The sequence below is a fragment of the Vombatus ursinus genome, unplaced genomic scaffold (genome assembly GCF_900497805.2).
Source record: "Vombatus ursinus unplaced genomic scaffold, bare-nosed wombat genome assembly UNPS02010193.1, whole genome shotgun sequence".
NCBI classification, from domain to species: domain Eukaryota; kingdom Metazoa; phylum Chordata; class Mammalia; order Diprotodontia; family Vombatidae; genus Vombatus; species Vombatus ursinus.
This window is the reverse complement of record NW_020949971.1, coordinates 1,998,149-2,018,542: the sequence shown is the minus strand read 5'-3', so window position 1 is coordinate 2,018,542 and position 20,394 is coordinate 1,998,149. Positions and strand designations below refer to the sequence as shown.

The following is a 20,394-nucleotide window of genomic DNA, read 5'->3' as shown; positions in this document are numbered from 1 at the left end:
CGCAGCCTCCCCACTCTCCCTGCAGATGCTGGTCCCTCGGCTCGCTCAATAACTTTAGTTACAATTATTCCTAATGAGCTGAGTATCGAGGGTCTCAAAGAGATGAGAAAGAAGGAAGGCATTTCTGGAGGAAGGCATGGCAACAGCATCAGAGGCAGCAACAGACAACTCATTCATCGCCTGCCCCCAGAGCCTTGCCAACTTCCCAGCATGCCACAGCTTGATTGCTTCCACTGTGATGTGATTCAGATGGCATTCCCCTACATCACCTCCCTGGTCCCCTTGAGCTCTGAGATCTGCTCTGTGATTTCAGAAAAGGAAATAGCCAAAGGCTATGATCACAAAAGGCTAGAAGAACTGACGACAATGACTTCAAGGAACTGGGCAAAGGGTTAAAAAACAGCAGCTCCTCTGGGTGAGGAAAAAAAAACAACACAACAGCAGGAGGACCTGAGTTCAAATTTGAGCTCAGACACTTCCTAGCTGTGTGACCCTGGGCAAGTCACTTAACTCTTTGCCTCAGTTTCCTCATCTGTCAAATGAGCTGGAGGAGGAAATGGCAAATCCCTCTAGTATCTCTGCCAAGAAAACCCCAAATAAGGTCATGAAGAGTCAGATATGACTAAAACGAATGAACAATAACAACAAAAACATTTGGGTAAGAAAACAGGAAATAAGAAATATATCTTCCAAGTACTTCTACAAGAATGGTTTAAAGTGTCAGTCCTGAAAGGAATAAGACTCGGAAAGGTTGACTTGCTTATAAGGAGCCCTTATTCTTGGGGGATAAATCAGTCACTTAATGACTCTCTTGCACTAGTCATGACCTTGAAGAAGTTTTAACAAAAGACAAGTTATGCAGACCCTGTAGATGGAAGGCCTTGGGGGGTACAGGGCTTAGAGTGCTGGACCTGATGTCAGGAGGACCTGGGCTCAAATCCTGCTTCAGACACTTGTTAGCCACGTAAACATGGACAAGTCCATTTGCCTCTCAGGATCAGTGTTCTCACCTAGAAACTGTGGATGATAACTGCGCCTCTCCCCAGTGGTGGTTGTTGTGAGGATTCAATGAGACATAATGTTGGAAAGTGCTTTGCAAAGCACTCTATAAACATTTGCTGTCATCATCACTGACAAGCATTTATTAAGTTCCTGTTGTGTGCACCAGGACGCAAGCATTTGGTAAGGTTATAGGCTGGAGCCCTCTGAGCTCAGCTGGCTTCTGGCCACTGCCTGGAACAAATGCTGCTGTTTAATATTCACCCACTCTTTCTTAGCTGCCCATCATCTAGTAGGAACGAATAGGGATGCCCATCACTTAGTAAGTCATGATAACTGGCTCAGGAAGAGAGGAAGGAGGGACAGAGAAACCACACCCTGAGGCCCCAGATGATCACTAATTCATCCTAGGGTGTCCTAGGGAAGAGCTGGCCAATGGGGGGCTGTTTACTAGATCTCTTGGGATCCTCCCTTATCTTTGGCCCTCCCCCATCCCTCTTCCTAGTTCCTCCATGTCTCCCCAGGCACCATCGTCCTTCTAGTGACAGCCGGGTTCATCCTCTGTGTCACCCCCCCTCTTGACTTCTCTCACTGCACATAGCCCACTCCTACCAGGTCTTGTCGGCCCCACCTTCCTTCAGGGTCTCATATCCACCCTCTTCTCTTCACTCCCACAGTCCCCACTCCAGCCCAAGTCCCCATGCCCAGGTCTCTCTGCCTCCAGGTTCTCTCCTTGCCAGCCTATCCCCCACACAGCTGCCAAGGTGATCTTCTCAAAGTCCTGCTCTGATCGTGACACTCGATAAACTCCAGGGGCTTCCATGGCCTTGAGGATAAAACACAGACTCTTCTCTCTAGCATCTGAAGCCCTTCACAGTCTGACTCCCACTTCTCCTCCCAGATAGATCCTGCCTCAGGGCTTTGGATGGACTGCTCCCTGCCCTCTCCTGTCCACACACATGCCTTTGCCACAGGGTGTCCTCAATGCCTGAAACCCACTCCCTCTTTACCTCTACCTCATGGAAGCTCTAGATCCCTTCAGGGCCAAGTTCAAAAGTCTCTTCCTTCCAAAGGCCTTTCCTGATCCCCCCAGTGACCAGGCCCTCGACAGTAACGATCCGTCAGCAGAGACCTTGTACTGCCCTTGGGCAGACACAGTCTATGTACTTAGTACAGGGTGCCCCAAAGGTTGGGGACAATTTCAAGCTACCAGATGCAGCCGTTTGGGACACCCCTCAGACAAATGGCTGCCAGTGGAATCCACACCCCTTCCACCCGACTTCAGCCTCTATTCCTTGATTTTTCCTACATACCCACATATTCTATCATCATATTCAGACAATTAACTCCTCAAAAGGATACAGTAAAGCAACGGCGCCTGGCTGGAGAAATGCCCATGAAAACAGACCATCCAAATTGTTAAAGATAGAAACTCCCAGAAAGGAGAAATGGCTCAGCAGTTTCCAAGGATACCAGTGAACCCCCACTGCGGAGCTCAGGCACAGTCCTCAGTGGCACAGAGCACCCCTGTGCAGCCACTTTGCAGGTGGCAGGTAACAGGTAGGGTCCTGCTGGACACCTTTGGGGTCAGGCTCACTGTCTTCACGGCTGCGTGGCCAGCCTCCTTTCCATCTCCACTGAGTCCCTACAGGGTACCGTGCTGGCACCCACACCAGACATGCCACCCCCCAGCTCTGAATTTCTTTCTGGCCATCCTCCAGGCCTGGAAGACTCTGCCTCCTCCTGCTGCCTCTTGGCTTCCCTGAGTCCTTCCAGAATCAGCTAAGGTCCCATCCTCCCCTCCCATTTAACCTGCCCTGCCTCACTTGCAAATCATAACATAACTTTCCCGATGTCATGGTCCTCTTTGAGAACAAAGCATAAACAACAACCTTGTACAGACCACGTATGTACAAACTGCTTTGCCTGCTGTCTCCCCCACTGATCTGTGAGCTCTTTGAGGGAAGGGGCTGTTCCTGTGCCCAGTGCTTAGTACGGTGCCTGGCACATAGTAGGTGTTTAATACATGCTAGTTGACCCATTGATTGGTGGGAACAGACATCTGAGGCCAACCGGTCCAATCCCTTCATTTTGTAAAGGTGAAAACTGAGGCCCAGAGAGGTTAAGGGCCTTCCAAGGTCCCACAAAGACTGTTGTCTCCTGAGTCAGCACTCCTTCCGTGCCCAACTCTCCCCTGAGATCAACTTATGCAGTCAGTTGATCAATAAGCATCGATCAAGTACCTTCTAGATACCAAAGAGAAGCAAAAAACAAAGCAAAACAAAGCAAAACAAAGCAAAACAAAACAAAATACAGTCCTTGCCCACAAGGAACTCACAGTCTAATGAGGGAGATGTTATATACACAGATACAGCAAGTGCATTCAAGATACATGCAGAGTAGACACAAGGGAAGAGCTGGCTCCAGCAGGGTGTCCCACCAGCCCTGAAGACTCTCCATTCTCCTTACCACCACCACTACCACCATCACGGTTATCGGCATTCACCTGTGCTTTCAGGTTTACAGAACATTCGACAGTAAAAAACCAAAGGCATCCTATTTCTCCCCACCCACCTCCCCTCCCAGCTTCCTATTTCCAATCTCATATATCCTCCCCACAGCTGCCAAAATGATCTTTCTGCTACCTAAAGCTGGCCAAGGGGCTGGCTGCCTGATTACCACGTCTCTTCCTTGCTCATACTTGATTTTAGACATAGCAGGGAGCCATGGAGTTTGTAGAGCAGGGGAAGTAACATCAACCAACTTGTGCTTTAGGAGTAACCCTTTGGTAGCTGTGATGACCCCCAGGAATGGGGAACCCATTTCTTGAAGCCATTCATCCTACTTTGGCTACCTCTAACTACTAGGAAGCTTCTCTGATATTCCAGACACAGCTTCCCTTCTGCCATCCCTACCCACTGCTCCTAGTTCTCTCCTCTGGGTCCAGCAGAGCAAGTCTTTCCTCTCACTCCAGGACCCCTCCCATCTTGGAATGAGTAGCCATTTCCTTCTTTTATTGCTTAAAGCACTGTCAAGAACCAGGCCCTCTTAACCCTTTTTGGGTAATGAGCTCCTTTGGCAGCAGTCTGGTGAATCCTATGGACCCCTTCTCAGAAGCACGTTTTGTTGCCTACATTCACAATTGAAGGAAATGCTAAATTTCAATTAGAGGTTAGTGGGGAAAAAAGGCTTTTTTTCAATCAAAGTTCATAGACCCCCTGAAATCTATCACCCCAGGTTAAGCACTCACGGTCTACCTATTAGACTGTTAGCCCCCTGAAAACAGGAATTGCATCTTTTCATCTCCATATCCCCAACGTTCAGCACAGGGACTTGGTACATTGCTAAGTTATGATCCTCTGTGTCCCACATTCACAGAAGTCCCTGAAACTAAACTGTCTGACCCACTGTCATCCAATGAAAGGCTTACAATATAGCATTCATATTAAAAAAAATGGGGCAGCTCACACTATTTCCCCATCACTGTAACTTGAACACAAATTGAGGCAAACCAAAATGCCTGTTAAGAATAATACTGCCCGAAAGTCATTTGGAACTATGTCCAGCCCAGAAAGTTAACTGTGCATACTCTCTGAGTCAGTTATGGTACTATAAGACCAACACAGTAATGAGATGAAAGAGAGAGGAAGAAACCTGTACATTAAAAAAAAAATGTTTAGAGCAGCTCATCCTATTGTAGCCAAAAATTGGAAACTAAGATGTTGCCCTTGTACTAAAGAATGCTAAACAAATGGTGGTTTATGAATGAAACGGAAAATTCTTGTGCCATAAGACATGGTGAGATGGATAATTTTCAGGAAAACTGGGAAGACCTCCCTGAATTGATGCAGAGTGAAGTGAGAAGAACAAGGAGAACAATGTATCCAATGACAGCAACATTGTAGAGAAAAGCCACTTTGAAAGACTTGAGAGCTCTGATGAAGGCCATGATAAACCACAAGGCCAAAGAATGAGAGGGGAACACAATGCCACTCACTGCCTTTCTCCTCAAAATGCCCAAGGCACCATACATTTCAGACCAGCTAATGAGATTTGTTTTGCCACACTATGTAGATATGTATTAAGGGATTAAAAAAATAATTTGTTTAATTTTAGGGAGAGGGTTTGTATGTGAAAGGGACAGATTAATAAAATGTATTTGTTACTTAAATTTTTAAAAAAGGAATTTAGTTTTTTTAATTTTAATTTAAATTTTTTAAAAAGAGTAACCCTAAAAGCCTTGGTAAGGCCAGGACCTTAGGCCAGCTCTCGTCATAGAAGTAAGACAAAGAATGATGGCATGTCTGTATCTGTTGAGGTTTTGGTTTGAAAAAAAGGAAACTAATCTAGTCCCTACCCTGAGCCATGTCCAAAGGCTAGGCACAACTCTATCTTTAATGCCTTGCAGCATCAAACCCCTGTCTCCATCCCTCCCCAGGTTCTCATCATTTCTTTCAATGCCATACTGAATTCCACAGCCTACAGATTTCAGGATGGGGAGTGAACTCAAATCCATCACGCAGCAATTGAACAACTTGTTGTGGTACAGAAGGCTTGGGGGAGATAGGCTCACAGAGGTAGGAGAAGAGAGATTAGAAATCAGGTCAGTTCCATCCACACTGAGTATATTTTTTCCAAGGGGTCCCAGAGGGGAGAACTACAGCCAGTGGGAGGAAAGAAAAGAGAAGCAGTTCTTAGCTTGAGGACTGCTTGCCTAGTGATGAGGGCCATCTGAGAAGGAAATGGGCGAGGGAACCTGCTACCCTTCTTGGAGAAGTCCAATGATGAGAAACCACATTTGGAAAGCCACAGGTAAAGAGGTAAAGGGAGAGACCAGCACTCAAAACTAGCATTTCCTAGTCAAATCTTTCCCACTTCAAGTCTCAGAACCTCCCAATCAGGGCAAGGAAGGGTCAGAGGAGTCCAGCGGGAGAAGACCAGGGTAGTTTAGGGACTGGGGCCATTTTAGCTCAAAGGCAGTTCAGTGTATCTCAGGGTGAAGAAAACCATCCAGTCCTGGAGATGTTTGGGGTCTGAATGGCAAAGGAGATTTATTATGGAGGGTGGATCTAGGTACAGTCTAAGGTCCAAGTTGAAGATTCTAGGATTGTCCATCTGGAACCCATGAAGGGATAGTACACACTAGTGTATGTTTTCTAGGGTTTTCAGATGATTGTGTACTCATTTACACACAAGATCACAGGATGTTAGGGCTGGAGAAGACCTTAGAAATCACCTGCATCAGGAGGTTTTCACCGTTGTTGTGTCCTGAGCCGCTGGGGTAGTCTGGTAAACCCTTCTCAGAATCAGCTTTTTAAATGCATGAAACAAATACGGAACATTCCCAAGGAAACCAATTACAATGAAATAAAGATGTCACTTTTTTCTTCATTCAAGTTCACAGGCCCCCTGAAATCTAGACATTGACCCTCAAGGAACATGGATTTCAGATTATAAACCCCTGATTTAGACCGGGGTCCTCATTTTTCTGGTGAGGAAACTGAGGCCCACAGTGGCAAAGTGATTAGTCCAAGGTCACAGAGCCAGAGGGTGGGATAGCCAGGTCTCTCAGTTCTTCTGACTCCTAGGTCCAATGATCTTTTCTACTTCACTAAGATGGCTCTTAATGGAGAACCTCGGAAATGTCCCAGCAGCATTAGCCTCCTAACTGGCCTCCCAGCCTCCAGTCTCTCCTCCCTCCTTCCATGCCCTCTGTCCTTCATTTGGCTGCCAAAGTGATTTTCTGAAGCCCAGGTCTGACCAGGTCACATCCCCTTACGCCACCCCGACTTCTTTTTCAGTGGAGGGGAGATGCCTTTAGAAATCTCGTGCTCTTGGCTTTGCCGCGTGGTTAAGGGGCCCTGCCCCTTCCGATGCATCTCTCCTCCACGTGGCCACCTAGTACACCGAAAAAAAGACCTCTCTGGGGGCTTTCCATTGGTACTCCCAAAGTATCCAAACCTAAGAAAAGCCGACTGAGGCCCAAGCTCAGTTCGGCATCTAGTGGTTCCTTTTCCTCGTCCTCCCCTAATGCGCAGCCGGACAGAGGACCAGCGACGCTGGCGCTAGAAGAAAAGCCCTCCCTCCCTTCAGCTGCCCGAATTGACAGGACAGGCTTTCCAGACGCGAGGCAGACGCCTGCAGACCCACGCTAAGCTGCTTAGCCTAATACCATAATACAGGAGAAAGCCAACAGAAGGTTTTCTAAACACAGCCTCCCTCCTGGCTATGGGAAAATGTGGGCTATGGAGAGGCCAGCAGGCCCGCCCTGGCCGACCCTGAAGGCTGCCCTGGCTGCAACAGGCACTAAATGTTCAGGAAGCTTTAGAACCCAAAGCAGATACTCTAGAGGAAAGTTCTCTTTGCTTAAGGCGGTGGCAGAAGCTGGAGGGACAGCCGGACATTCAGGTTTGTCTGGCCCCAACCTCCTGGACAGACCCACGGCTCGCCTCAGCACACAACCTGAGGCTACTCCACAGGCAGCCTCGAAGGCGTGCGGCCCGTCCCTTCCCCAGTCTGCAGTGTCTGGGCAGCTATCCTTAGTGCTGAGAGAATTCAAAAGGCTGTGTGGTTCCGGGCCCTCTTGTCCCACCGACCCTCTCTTGCTGGGGCGACTGTTAAGCTCTGAGCCCCACCTGTCCAGGCCATTCTGACCGAGGATTCTCAGAACTCCTGCCTTACCCTCAGGACAGACGTTCTGATCCTCCCGAAGCGCGCCCCCCCCCCCCCCAGCGTGCATAAAACCAGTTTTGCACGTTGGCTCACAGCCTTGCACCTAGTAACCAATACTGCGTTCGCAGCTGAGTGTCCCAAGGGCTAGCCCGTGTAGGTCTGTGCGCCCCCCTGCGCCCCTGTGTCCTGTATCATGAGTGAACAACTCCGCTGCCACAGAACGCACCCCGCCCCGACAGCCCAGTTCCTAACCAGTACCCCCCCACCCCTAGTTTCTGGCTAATGTTTCTGTGGCTCACGTTCACCCTGGGCCCCCACACTCCTGCTTCTAAGCTTGACTGATCTCTGCACCCCCAATCAGTCCCAGTCACGGGAGAGGAGGGTGCGGCCGGGGAGTGGGGGGGAGCAGCGGGCTCCGGACAAGGGAGCGGGGAAGACGCTGGGGGGGCCTCCTAGGCTGTGACGCAGGAAGGTCCTAGCCCAGCTCCTCATTGATCCATAAACGGGGAGGGGTCAGGGAGGGCGGGGACAGAAAGGGGAGGGGTGAGGGCGGATGGGGGTGCTAGCATGGGATAGACGCGCTAACTGAGCGGTCAGAGGTTAGTTGAGGAAAGGGTCTGGGGGAAATTGGGAGCGGGGATAGGGGGGTTGAGGACACACCCCCCGGGACACGCGGGAGCGCGGCGATTTGGTGCCGGCTGGGGGTCTAAGCGCTCCTTGACACACGCGGGGCAAAGGCGCTGGAGTTGGGGGGGTGAGGAAAGGGATGGGGCCCCTTGGACCCCCGCGCGGACTGTCCCACGATCACGTAAAGTGAAGAAGAGGCGGGGGACAGGAGTGAGGCTCGGGCAAAGGGTGGAGGCCCCCCGGAGCCGCCCGCGGGCTGATCCACGCGGGGCATCGCGGGGCATCGCGGGGCTCGGTCTAGAGCGAGGGGTTTGGATGAAGCCCGGGCCAGGGGTGGGGCCCGCATGGGTCTGACCCTTGAGGGCCTGGGCCTGGGGCAGGGGCGACGGCCCGGGGCCCCCCCGGGCGCGGACTGACCCACGCAGAGCTGTCCAGCGTAGGCGTAGTAGGACCAGCCGAGCAGGAGGCCGATGAAGAGCACCGGGATCCAGTAGAGTATCCGCCGCCAGCGCCGGGCTCGGGCCCTGGGCCGCCCTCGGGCACGACCGGAACCCCGCTCGGACCCCGACCCTCGCTCGGGGCCCTGGCCCTGGCCCGCGGACGCCATCGCTGCAGCCCCCGGCCCGGCCCGGCAGCAGCCGCCGCCTCCTCCCTCCTTCCCAGCGCGCACGCCCACGGCCACGGCCACGGCCACGGCCGCCCCGCCTCCGCCCGGGAGGGAGGGGGAACGGGGGAGAGGGAGGAGGGGGCGGGGCCCGAGGAGCCAGAGCTGCTGCCCCCCGCCCGGGACGGCTCCCGGGGGCCACCTGGCAGAGCTAGAGGAAGTCACCGCCCTCGGAGCCCGCCCCCGCCCGTCTTTCCGAGCCGATGGACTGCACCCCCTCTCCCTTGCTCCCCCTCTCTGCGCCCCAATCAGGCCGGGCTGCGGCTAGCCGGCTTGGCTGCAGGCCCGTCCACCGACCGCGGTCAGCCCTTTGCCTGGCCCCGGGATGCGTGCCATCTTCCTCCCTCGTTCGGGGAGCCCCGCGCTCCGGCCCCTTTGGCGCCTCCCTGGTCCCCTCCGTGCCCCTCCCCCACGCGTGCCTATCCACTTACTTTGTTTGTGGGGGGGGGTGTAGGGAGTGCTGGGAGCCGCCCCTCCCTCTGCTCTGCGCCTCCCGAGTGACTGGGGGCAAGTCTCAGATCCTGGGGGCTGAAAAAGGAGGATTGGATCGTTGAGTCGGTTAGGGAACGTGGCTGAACAGACTGCGTGACCCCGGAGGCGCTGCCCGAATGGCCCGTTTTCCGCGGTAGCTCACGTGGCCCCCGCCCCGGTTCAGGCTTCCATCCCCTCCTCTGCCCTGTCTCAAGAGTCTCTTAACTGGTGAGGCTGCCGCAGGCCTCTCCGCACTCCGCTGCCTCCTCTGCCAGCGGCGCCCAGATGGATCCTCCCGGAACGCAGGGCTGCCCGTCACCGCCCTACTCTATGAGCTCCAGTGGCTCCCTATTACCGTCGTGGCCGAATGTCAACGCCCTTACTTGGCTGTTAAAGCCCTTTGTGACCTGGCCCTGATGTACTCGTCCAGTCTTCTCATGCTTTCCTCCACTGATCATGGAGGTCAATTGACTGATTTAAATCTGAATCTTGATTTTCATTGATACGTAGTTTTTTCTTCCCTTTAATCTTCCAGATGAGGCAGCCATATGCCTCAGTGGACAGAGCACTCGGCCTGAGTTCAAATCCAGCCTCGGACATTTGCTAACTGTGAGACCCTGGACAAGTCACTTAACCTGTTCGCCTTAAGTCACAGCAGAAGGAATGACGCGCCATGGTGGTATCTTTGTCAAGAGAACCCCATGGACAGTATTGACAGTCCACGGGTTCAGAAAGAGTTGGACACGACTGAGCAACAACGATCTTCCTACAGGTCCCTCCCCCTCCCCAAGCGAGAGCCACTCCAACAAAGATTAAAAAAGAAAGTGACCAAAAGAGCAAAACCCACCCACCCGCCCACTAAGGCAGGCAGTGCGGCAGCGTCCGCACTCCCAGGCCCCCGCCTGGGCAAAGAAGAGAAGCTGTCTCTCCCTCAGGGGCAAGCTCGGTGCTGACCATAACGTTTAGAAGCGCTCTTTGGCTTTCGGCTGGTGTGGAGGTGGGTACATCGCCCTGCTCCCAGCGCGCGCGTCTGTCCAGCGGGGGACTCCGAGCTTCTCTCTGCTTCTCATCTTCATCTTTTCTTGGCTATTCCCCAGCTGATGCTTATCTTCTGGGGTTTCATTTTCTGGATCAACATTGATCCCACCTCAAATGCTTAGTGTTATTTTTTGGTCCGGACTTGTGATTTCATCAATGGGAGGCAAGTTCTAGTGTAGAAACACCCCCCTCACCCAATGCAGATAAACCACACCCCCGGCACTCACAGTCTTAGAGACTTGCCCAAGAGCACTCAGGTGAAGGGATCTACCCAGGGTCACAGTATGTGCCCCTCTTGAACTCAGGTCTTGATTGGGAGGCTGGCTTGCTATCAGACCATGTGGCTTCTCTAAACGCCACAGAGCCCCAAACTGCTTATTGCCCAGGTGGTGGAATCCAAATACCCCAAACAAACGTGTCCAATGGTGGAGGCTCAAAGCTGATGTCTCCAGCTTCCTTTCCCAAGGTCGCACCAGGACACACACAGGACACAACGTCTGTGAGTGAAGCTCTCTACAGAGGAACTGCCTTTTCAGAAACAATTGCCCTCTTCAGGGAGAAGCTTTCCCAGACCTCTTTCTATAGGCCTTCCAATCTGTCCCACATTCTCCCCACTATGCTTTGGCTCCTATGCTCTAGAAAAACTCTCTGTGAGCTGTCTGGTCCCTTACCACCCTTGAGGGCAGGAAATGCTTTATTTTGTCTTGGGATCTCGGGTCCCTAGGACAGTGCCTGGTGCAGAGCAGTGTCTTAACAGAGGCTTGTTGGAATGTACAAAGGGCATTCCTTGGGAATGAGCTTTCACCCTAACCCAGCTCACCCAGACTCCCATAACAGGCCTTATAGGAGATGAAGCAGATGGCTCCTTGAATTAGTCTGTCTGGTCCCCAAGCTCAATAATCTCTAAAAGCTTTCTTAGACATGTATCTCTTTCTCCAGCTACTTCTTTGCCACTTATCAATACCTCCCAAGGTCTCTTTCCTCTGATATGTAGCTTGCAAAGGGGGCCCTTCTATTGGCTGTGTGTAAGCAGCCATCCCCTAGTTATTTTTCCCTCTGCTGATCCAAAGTTAAGGCCACTGGGCTGGTCTCTGGACCATGGAAGGTCTGGTATCTTTCTGCATATACTCAGCAGCTCCGATTTTTTATTTTTACCTTGCATAGTCTAGGGCTCTCTCCCACTGTCTAGCATGTCTCCTAGGATTCATGCTGTAGAAATCTCTAATAAGGGTATGGGAGTGTGATACATGGGATAATGGATGTGAGTAATGCTTCTCAGGGGCTCTTGGGGATGAATGCACCAAATGCCCCACCCCTTAGTCTGCTACTGGCTTGTTCCCTTATTAAATATTTATTCCTTTGGGTTCAAAAGGCAGTCTAGAAATATACGTATATATATATATGTATGTATATATATATGTATGTAGGTATGTATGTATATATGTATACACACACACACACACATACACGTTCTGTAATTTCTCCAACTCTCTCTCTCTCTCTCTCTCATTTGCTCATGCCCTTCTGCCTCTCCACTTGGCTCGTCCTCAAACCTTGGAGGTGGGGTAAGTCTTCACCAGTCCCTGAAAGCCCTGACTGCCTGCTCCCAATGCAGCCCTTCTCAGAACACTCTCGTCAGCATTGGAGCCTTGCCAGCCTTTCCCTCCTAGACTCTTCCTCCAATGGCAATTAACTTCCAGTTCTCTTCAGGAAGGATGCTCTGTCGATATTTTCCTGGCCACTACAGACTCAGTCCCAAGGGCCCTTGTTTTGTTTTGTTTTCCCTAAAGGTACAGCATCAAAATCCAACGTCTTGGCGATCTTGGTTCTCGAACACCCATGGGATATGTGCTTAGGAGTTTTAATTGAGCTTCTGGGTTCCACTGTGCTGATTCCAAATTTAAACCAGAATCACAGACTCTTTGGGTTAGGCAGGTCCTTCTTTTTTTTAATTTTTATTAATTTATTTTGAGTTATCAACAATCACTTCCATAAGCTTTTGAGTTTTAAATTTTTCTCCTCCTCCCTCCCCACCTACTTCCCCAAGACGGCATGCAATCTGATATAGGCTATACATACACATTCCTATTAAACATATTTTCACATTAGTCATGTTGCAAAGAAGGATTAGAACCAATGGGAGGAACCACCAGAAAGAAGAAACAAAACAAAACAGAAGAAAAAAAATAGCAAATAATATGCTCCGATCTGCATTCAGACTCCATAGTTCTTTCTTTGGATGTGGATAGCATTTTCTATCATGAGACCTTTGGAGTTGTCTTGGATACTTTCATTGCTGAGAAGGGCTAAGTCTATCAAAGTTAGTCATTGCACAATGTGGCTGTTACTGTGTACAACGTTCTCCTGGTTCTGCTCACTTCACTAAGCATCAATCCATACAAGTCTTCCTAGGTTTTTCTGTTCATTGTTTCTTATAGCACAATAGTATTTTATTACATTCATATTCCACAACTTGTTCAGCCACTCCCAAATTGATGGGCATCCTCTCAATTTCCAATTCTTTGCCACCACAAAAAAGAACTGCTATAAATATTTTTGTACATGTGGGTCCTTTTCCCATTTGTATGATTTCTTTGGGATACAGACCTAGAAGTGCTATTGCTGGGTCAAAGGGTATGCACATTTTGATAGCCCTTTGGTCATAGTTCCAAATTGCTCTCCAAAATGGTTGGATCATTTCACAACTCCACCAATAATGAATTAGTGTTCCAATTTTCCCACATCTTCTCCAACATTTATCACTTTCCTGTTTTGTCATGTTGGCCAATCTGATAGGTGTGATGTGTTACCTCAGAGTTGTTTTGATTTACATTTCTTTAATCAATAGTGATTTAGAACATTTTTTCATATGACTATAGATGGCTTTGATTTCATCATCAGAAAACTGCCTGTTCATATCCTTTGACCATTTATCAACTGGGGAATAACTTGTATTCTTATAAATTTGACTTAATTCCCTATATATTTTAGAAATGAGGCCCTTGTTACAGACACTGGTTGTAAAAATTCTTTCCCAATTTTCTACTTTCCTTCTAATCTTGGTTGCATTGGCTTTGTTTGTGCAAAAACTTTTCAATTTAATGTAATCAGAATTATCCATTTTGCATTTCATAATGTTCTCTATCTCCTGTTTGGTCATGAATTCTTCTGTTCTCCATAGATCTGAAGGGTAAACAATTCCTTGCTCTCCCAGTTTGCTTACGGTATCAGCCTTTATATCTAAATCACGAACCCATTTTGACTTTATTGTGGTGCGTGGTGGGAGATGTTGGTCTATTAGGCAGGTCCTTCTTGACCATGTAGTGCAACTCAAGCCCAGGAGGTGTGACTTCTGCAACTTCCCTGATGACTGATCATGTAGACTCTGCTTGGAGAGCTCCAAGAGTGGGAGCCCGCCTCACCCAGAGGTGGCCCATTGCACTTGGAGACAGCTCTCCTTGTTAGGAAGTGTGTGTGTGTGTGTGTGCATGTGTGTGTGTGTGTGCACGTGCATGTGTGTGTGTGCATGTGTGTGTGTGCGTGTGCATGTGTGTGTGTGTGTGTGTGTGTGTGTGTGCGCGTGCCATCAAACAGAAATCTGGATATTTGCAACTCTGTTTACTTTGCTCATGCCTCTGTCCTCAGTGTCCAAACAGAATGTCTAGTCCCTCTTCCACATGATTTTTGCCCTCCAAATCCTTAAACACAGCTGCCGTGTCTCCTCACTGCCCTCAGTCTTCTCTTCCCCTTATGACATGGACTCAAAGTCATTCACCATCTGGATCATCCTCCAGCTTCCCAGGGTCCGGCCCCAGGCCGCACACAACACTCTAGATGAGGGCTGCCTTTTGAGAACAAAGGACCAGTGCCTTCTTATTCTGGGAAGCTGTGCCACCCTTAATGCTGCCCAAGATGGCACTCCCTTTTGTGGCTGTCCCATCATGCTGGTCACTCATGCTGAACTTGCAGTCCACTGAAACCCCCAGATCTTTTCCAGACAATCTACTGTCTAACCATGCCTCCTCCAGCCTCAAATTGTGAAGCAATTTTGGGAACTCAAGTGTAAGATATAACATTGATCTCTACTGAATTTCATCTTAGTAGATTCAGCCTAGGGGTATTCAGTATTTTTGATTGTGTACTTTTATTAGTAAAGAAAGAAGACAGACCAAAAAAACCCTTTGAACATGGATCCCTGAAACATGGGTATTTTAAAAATAAATTATACATGTTATTTATAAATTATACATTTCTGTTGTTGTTTAGTCGTTTCCGACTCTTTATGACCTTTCGTGACTCTTTTGCACTGTTGGGTGTCACTTGCCCAGGGTCACACAACTAGTAAGTATCGAGTGTCTGAGGCTGGATTTGAACTCAGGTTCTCCTGACTCCAAGGCCGGATCTCCATCCACTGTGCCACCAAGTTGCCCTAGATTAGTTTTGATTGCAAAACCTATGCCAGTCTCCTGGTGCTCCCCATCAGTGTGGCCACTCCAGAAAAATGTGTATTGAGCTCTGGCTTCAGTGACCTGGCTTTCATTTGCCAGCCTTGTTTCACTCAGGGCTGCTCTTTGCACACAAATGGAGTTCTCTTGCAACAAGAGTTGTTCTCTTTCGGGTCTTCTGGATTCCATGTTGCCCATAAGTGCGCACACATTCCATGGACTGATAAGTGACAGAAATCACCTTCACAAAAGTCTTTGTACTTTTTTTGTTTTTTTTTCAACCACAGGGTGGGATCCCTGCCTGCCATGGTAAACAAGCCAGGGTTGGGTGAAGCAGATGATTTTGGGGGCACCTTTTCTAGCCCCTTCCTCCCACCAGGAGGTGAGCAGTGCAGTCCTTAAAAAGGCTGCTCAGACAGCCTGGGGTTGCTTCATCCAATGAGAAGATGACTCTATTACCTGCACCGCCTGTGTGCAGGGTTGTGACTACAGCATCCAGTGTATCTGCACCTGCCACTTTGTCACTAGCCCAGCCCCACAGGACTTCGAGCTAAGGAAAATATTAACATAGTGAAATAATAAAAATTGTTGGAAAGTAAAATAATGAAATAACAAAATAACAAAATGGTGTGGGTGATGTCTTTTGACTCATGCATGAATAGGATTTAAGCGAGGCAGAATTGTACAAAGCTGTTGGCCTCAATTTCTCTTCCAGAGTCACCAGAATCCAGTTAGAAGACAAAAGTCAGGATGGTTGGTTGGCTTCAAATGCAGTAGATGACCTTGGTGTCTTCCATGTCTGACCAAGCTTTAAGCACTCCACTCATCCTGTTTCTGCTGCCTTTATAGCCTGTTTGAACAAACCCCTGGTAAAACCATCTTGGCAGATGGCCAAAACCAGGATGAGGATATCCAATAGGCCTCAAACCCATTGGTGAGCTGGAGAGTGTCAACCCCAAGCATCTGAAGTCTTCTCCAGTGGAATGGGCAGACAGGAACAAACATGAGAGAAAAAAATAGCAATTCGACTTCCATAGTTCTTTCTTCTTTGTGGATAGCATTTTCCATCACAAGGCCTCTGGAGATGTCTTAGATCCTTGTATTGCCGGGAAGGGTTAAGTTTATCAATATTAGTCATCATACAACATGGTTGTTATTGTGTACAACGTTCTCCTGGTTCTGCTCACGTCACTCAGCATCAGACCATACAAGTCTTTCCAGGTTTTTCTGAAAAAACCTGTTCATCATTTCTTATAGCACAACAGTATTCCATCACATTCATATACCACAACTTGCTCAGCCATTCCCCAATGGATGGGCATCTCAATTTCCAATTTTTTGCCACCACAAAAAGAGCTGCTATAAATATTTTGTACATGTGGGTCCTTTTCCCATTTGTATGATCTCTTTGGGATATAGCCCTGGAAGTGCTATTGCTGGGTCAAAGAGTATGCACGTTTTTATAGCCCTTTGGGCATAGTTCCAAATTGCTCTCCAAAATGGTTGGATCATTTCACAACTCCGCCAACAATGCATTAGTGTTCCAATTTTCCCACACCTTCTCCAACATTTATCATTTTCCTCTTTTGTCATGTTAGCCAATCTGATAGGTATGATTGTGGTACCTCAGAGTTGTTTTGATTTGCATTGAAGGGATTTCAATTTCAAACAGAGAAGACAAGAGAGGGCCTTTGGAATTTATCATTCAGGGGAGTGACCCAGTCAGCCCTACACCTGACAACAATCACTCTGGGAGCCAGTGGTTGTTGGAGGGAGAAGGGAGAGAGACCTGAGGCAGAGCACGGGCTGGGAAGCCATTTCAGTAGTCTAGCCTGGAGGTCATGAGGGCTGCCATTAGTGCAGCAGCTCTGAGAATGGAGAAAGGGGACCAGATGTGAGGGTGCTGTGGAGAAGGGAATGACTTGGCAACTGATTGGAATTGAGGGATGACTAAGAGTGAGGAATCCAGGAACCTGGGCTGCCAACTTGGGTGAATGGCAATATAGACGTACCCTTGATGGAAATGGGAAGACTCAGGAGAGGATCTGGCTTGAGGTGAAAGATAATATAGGGAGAGCTTCGATGCATATCATCCACTCTCCACATCTGCGCATATTGTGTGACAATCTTCTGAACAAGAATGTAAACAAATAGATTTCCCAGTATCTGTGGTTTATTAATTATTATTATTAATTATATAAGATAATTATTGTTAATTATATGGCCATCTAATCTATAGTTATTATGAATAATAACAAGCATTTATATTGTTTTAAAGTTTGCGAAGAACTTTGCAAATACTCTTTTCCTCTTCATAATGATTCTGTCAAGGTCAGGATCAGGGTCATAGTCAATATCAGGCTGACCTTAGGCAAAATTAGGAGATAAGCAAGGTTTGCTGGATGACCACAACAGGGTCCATCCCCCCTGAGCCTCAGTTTCCTCTCTGTAAAATGGAGAGCTGGACTGGACAGTCTTCAAAGTTTCTTTTCCTTCCAAGGTCCATATGAGGTGGCTTCCTCCACAGAATTGCCTTGTGGTTCCACTATCCTAACACAAGAGGGCGTCCCTGTACCTCCAGAGACTTGTACTTTTTATTAAACAGCTGCTCCTCAGTTCTGGAAAGCAGGTTTTGTTAAGGGCATTACAAAGAGGATTCACTTTTTACAGTTGGATTAATAATGCACACATGTTCTGAGTGTGTTTGTTTCTTCTTTCTGGGAATCGTTTGCTCTGGGCCCGAGGCGATAATTCACGAAGAGAGAATCCCTGAATTTTGGAATGAGAAGGGAGCTCACACAGGAAAAGACTTCCCATGACAAGATACCAAAGCAGCTGGCATCCAGCCCAGGTCAGGCTCAGGCATCTGGTCATTTTGGGACAGCTCTCATGAATACGAAGTTTTTCTGGACATCAGATTCAAATTTGTCTAAATGGATTATTATGGGGGCGGAAGCCAACAAAGCTCCTTATCCCACTCCCTCCTTTGGAAATATTAAAAAAGGATTTAAAAGTTATCCTTATCTGAAGTCTTTGGAGGGGGACCCACAAGAAAACTTGTCAGTCTTTTTTTTTAACTATTGATTCCTAAATAATGTCCTGTTTCCCTCTATCTGATCAGTCCAGGAAGGAAGCCTTCCTGAAGGAACTAGGCCAAAGGGCCTTTTGTTGACCCACCTAAGAAGAGGCCTCTTTTCCCGTGCTCTAAAGGGGATTACAGTAATGGTCACATCAGAGATCTCTAGAGCTCACCTTTGACCAGCTGGAAAGGAGAGGCCTTGAAGGGAGTAGCCAAAGAGGGATTGAACGGGTTCTCAGAAAATGATTCTCCAAAGGAGTGACAAGCCTTAAGTGACTAAATTTCTTCCTACTGTTATGACCTGTCCAGATCCTTCTGTACCTCTGTCTTCTAGTATGTCAGCTGTCTCTCACAGGTTTGTGTTTTCTGAGCATTTGAAGAGCATGGTTCATATGCCTTCATCCAAGTAATTGATAAAAATACTAGCACAGGGCCAAGAACAGATCCTTGGTGCACTCTGCTGGAGACTTCCTGTGATACTAACATTGAATCATTAATCGCATCTTTTTGAATCTGACAATCCAATCCATTCTGAATGGTCTAATTGTATGATCATCTACTCCACATCTTTCTGTCTTCTTCACAAGAATGGTATGAGATACTTTATCAAAAACTTGCTAAAAATCTAGGTAAGCTATAGTCATAGCATCCCCCTCGTCTAGTCCAGTAATCTAGTCAAAAAAAGGAAATGAGTTTTGTCTGGTAGACCTTATTCTTGACCGGAAGCCATGCTGGCTTCTATTAATGACCACTTCCCTTTCTCATTGTGAACCATTCTTCTCTCTTGAGATACATTCTGGAATCTTCTCAGGAATTGGAGTCAAACTCCCTGGTTTATAGCTTGAAGATTCTGTTCTCTTCCCTTTTTAGAAAACTGAGATATCTAATTTTGCAGTGTATAGATAGAGCATTAATTAAACATTAGCTATATGCCAGGCACTGTGCTAAGCACTAGAGATACAAATAAGCAAAAGACAGTCCCCCTACCATCAAGGAATTTTGCATTCTAATTGGAGAGGGCAATACCTCTAAGGGGAGGAGGAAGGCTAAGGAGGGGGTGGAGATGGCCAGGAAGTGGCATGGAGGCCTGGCATCCTAGGAGTGGAGTCCGAGGTTTTAGTGAAGGAGAGATGAGGAAGATGGTGGCTTGGCATGGAGATGGTTAGGAATTGGCAGGGTAGCCTGCTTCCCAGCAAGGGAGTATAAAAGCTTAGCCATCAGAGTGTGGCATTGGGGACTTTCACCTCTCCTCCTTTTCATGATCTTTCAAGTCCCAATGACATTTGCTTGGCAGTTGCATTGGGCAGTTCTTGTACTCCCCAAGGATGTGGTTCACCTGGGTTAGTGAATGTGAATTAATCAAGAGCAGTTAGGTGCTGTCCTGCTTTCTCCTGACTCACCTTGGGTATGAACTCTCTGTTAGTTACTGCTGTCCTGTCATTTCTAGTATGAAAGTCATTCTGCTTGGCAGACCGAACAAAGGCCAACGAAGAGTTGTGTGCCTTCTCTCCATTGGCTGCTGCCATTATCCCATCTGTTCCAAGCAAAGGCTCTATCTTTGAGCCTCCTTTTTCTCCCAATAGACCTAAAACACCGACCTTTTAAACATTATCTTTGGCTTCTAAATTCTGGCAGCTCACCTCATTCCAATGTTAGCCTTCCTTACCCTATTTTCATGGTCAGCATTTTGTACCTGGTATTACTTCCAACTTCTGCTTTAAACCAAACAACTCCAGGCTGATCGCTGAACTCTGTGTGCATCTACATACATCTCTCCAGACTTAGCCCACTTTTTCTCCTCGCTGCATTTGTTTCCTTTTGTGTGATGGGAATTTCATTCTTGAGCAGCTCCTATTCCTCCTGGGCTGACTTCCTCCGAATCATCTTCATCCATGGAATCCTGACTAGTTTCTCGCTGAGCTCTTTATAATCTACTTTGCTACAATCTAGTGTGCCTGCCAGATTACGTACAGATTTCCTTTTATCCACCACAAATTTTAGGAAGGCATGCTCACTTGCTTTCAGGGATTCTATCATTTCTACCCCAGTAACCAGTTCTTTCCTCTGATCCAGAACAGACTTTCCTCCAGCTTTTGAAGGATGAAATTACCATTAAGACGAATCAAGAAGTTATGAAAAAGTATGATTTTGTCCCCCACACACACAGACACACAAAGAAAGACAGAGAGAGACAGAGAGAGAGACAGAGAAAGAGAGAGAGAAAGGAGAGAGAGAGAAAAAAAGAGACAGAGAGGGAGACAGAGGAGAGAGAGGAGAGAGAGAGAGAGAGAGAAACAGAGAAAGAGAGACAGAGAGGAGCGAGAGAGAGACAGAGAGGAGAGAGAGAGAGACAGAGAGAGAGAGAGAGAGAGAGAGAGAGAGAGAGAGAGAGAGAGAGA

General features: G+C 48.1%; 1 protein-coding gene across 2 annotated transcripts in view; it reads right to left on the bottom strand.

Moving 5' to 3' along the window:
* The window catches only part of ZDHHC2 (zinc finger DHHC-type containing 2), a 46,707-nt gene extending 37,902 nt beyond the window's left edge, over positions 1-8,805 (bottom strand). Inside the window, exon 1 of one of the 2 annotated variants that reach the window (XM_027853604.1) lies at positions 8,716-8,805. The gene's annotated coding sequence lies outside the window, so the exon portion shown is untranslated. The remainder of the gene's footprint in view (positions 1-8,715) is intronic. The other variant, XM_027853605.1, reaches the window with a different exon arrangement.
* Positions 8,806-20,394: the final 11,589 nt, after the last annotated feature.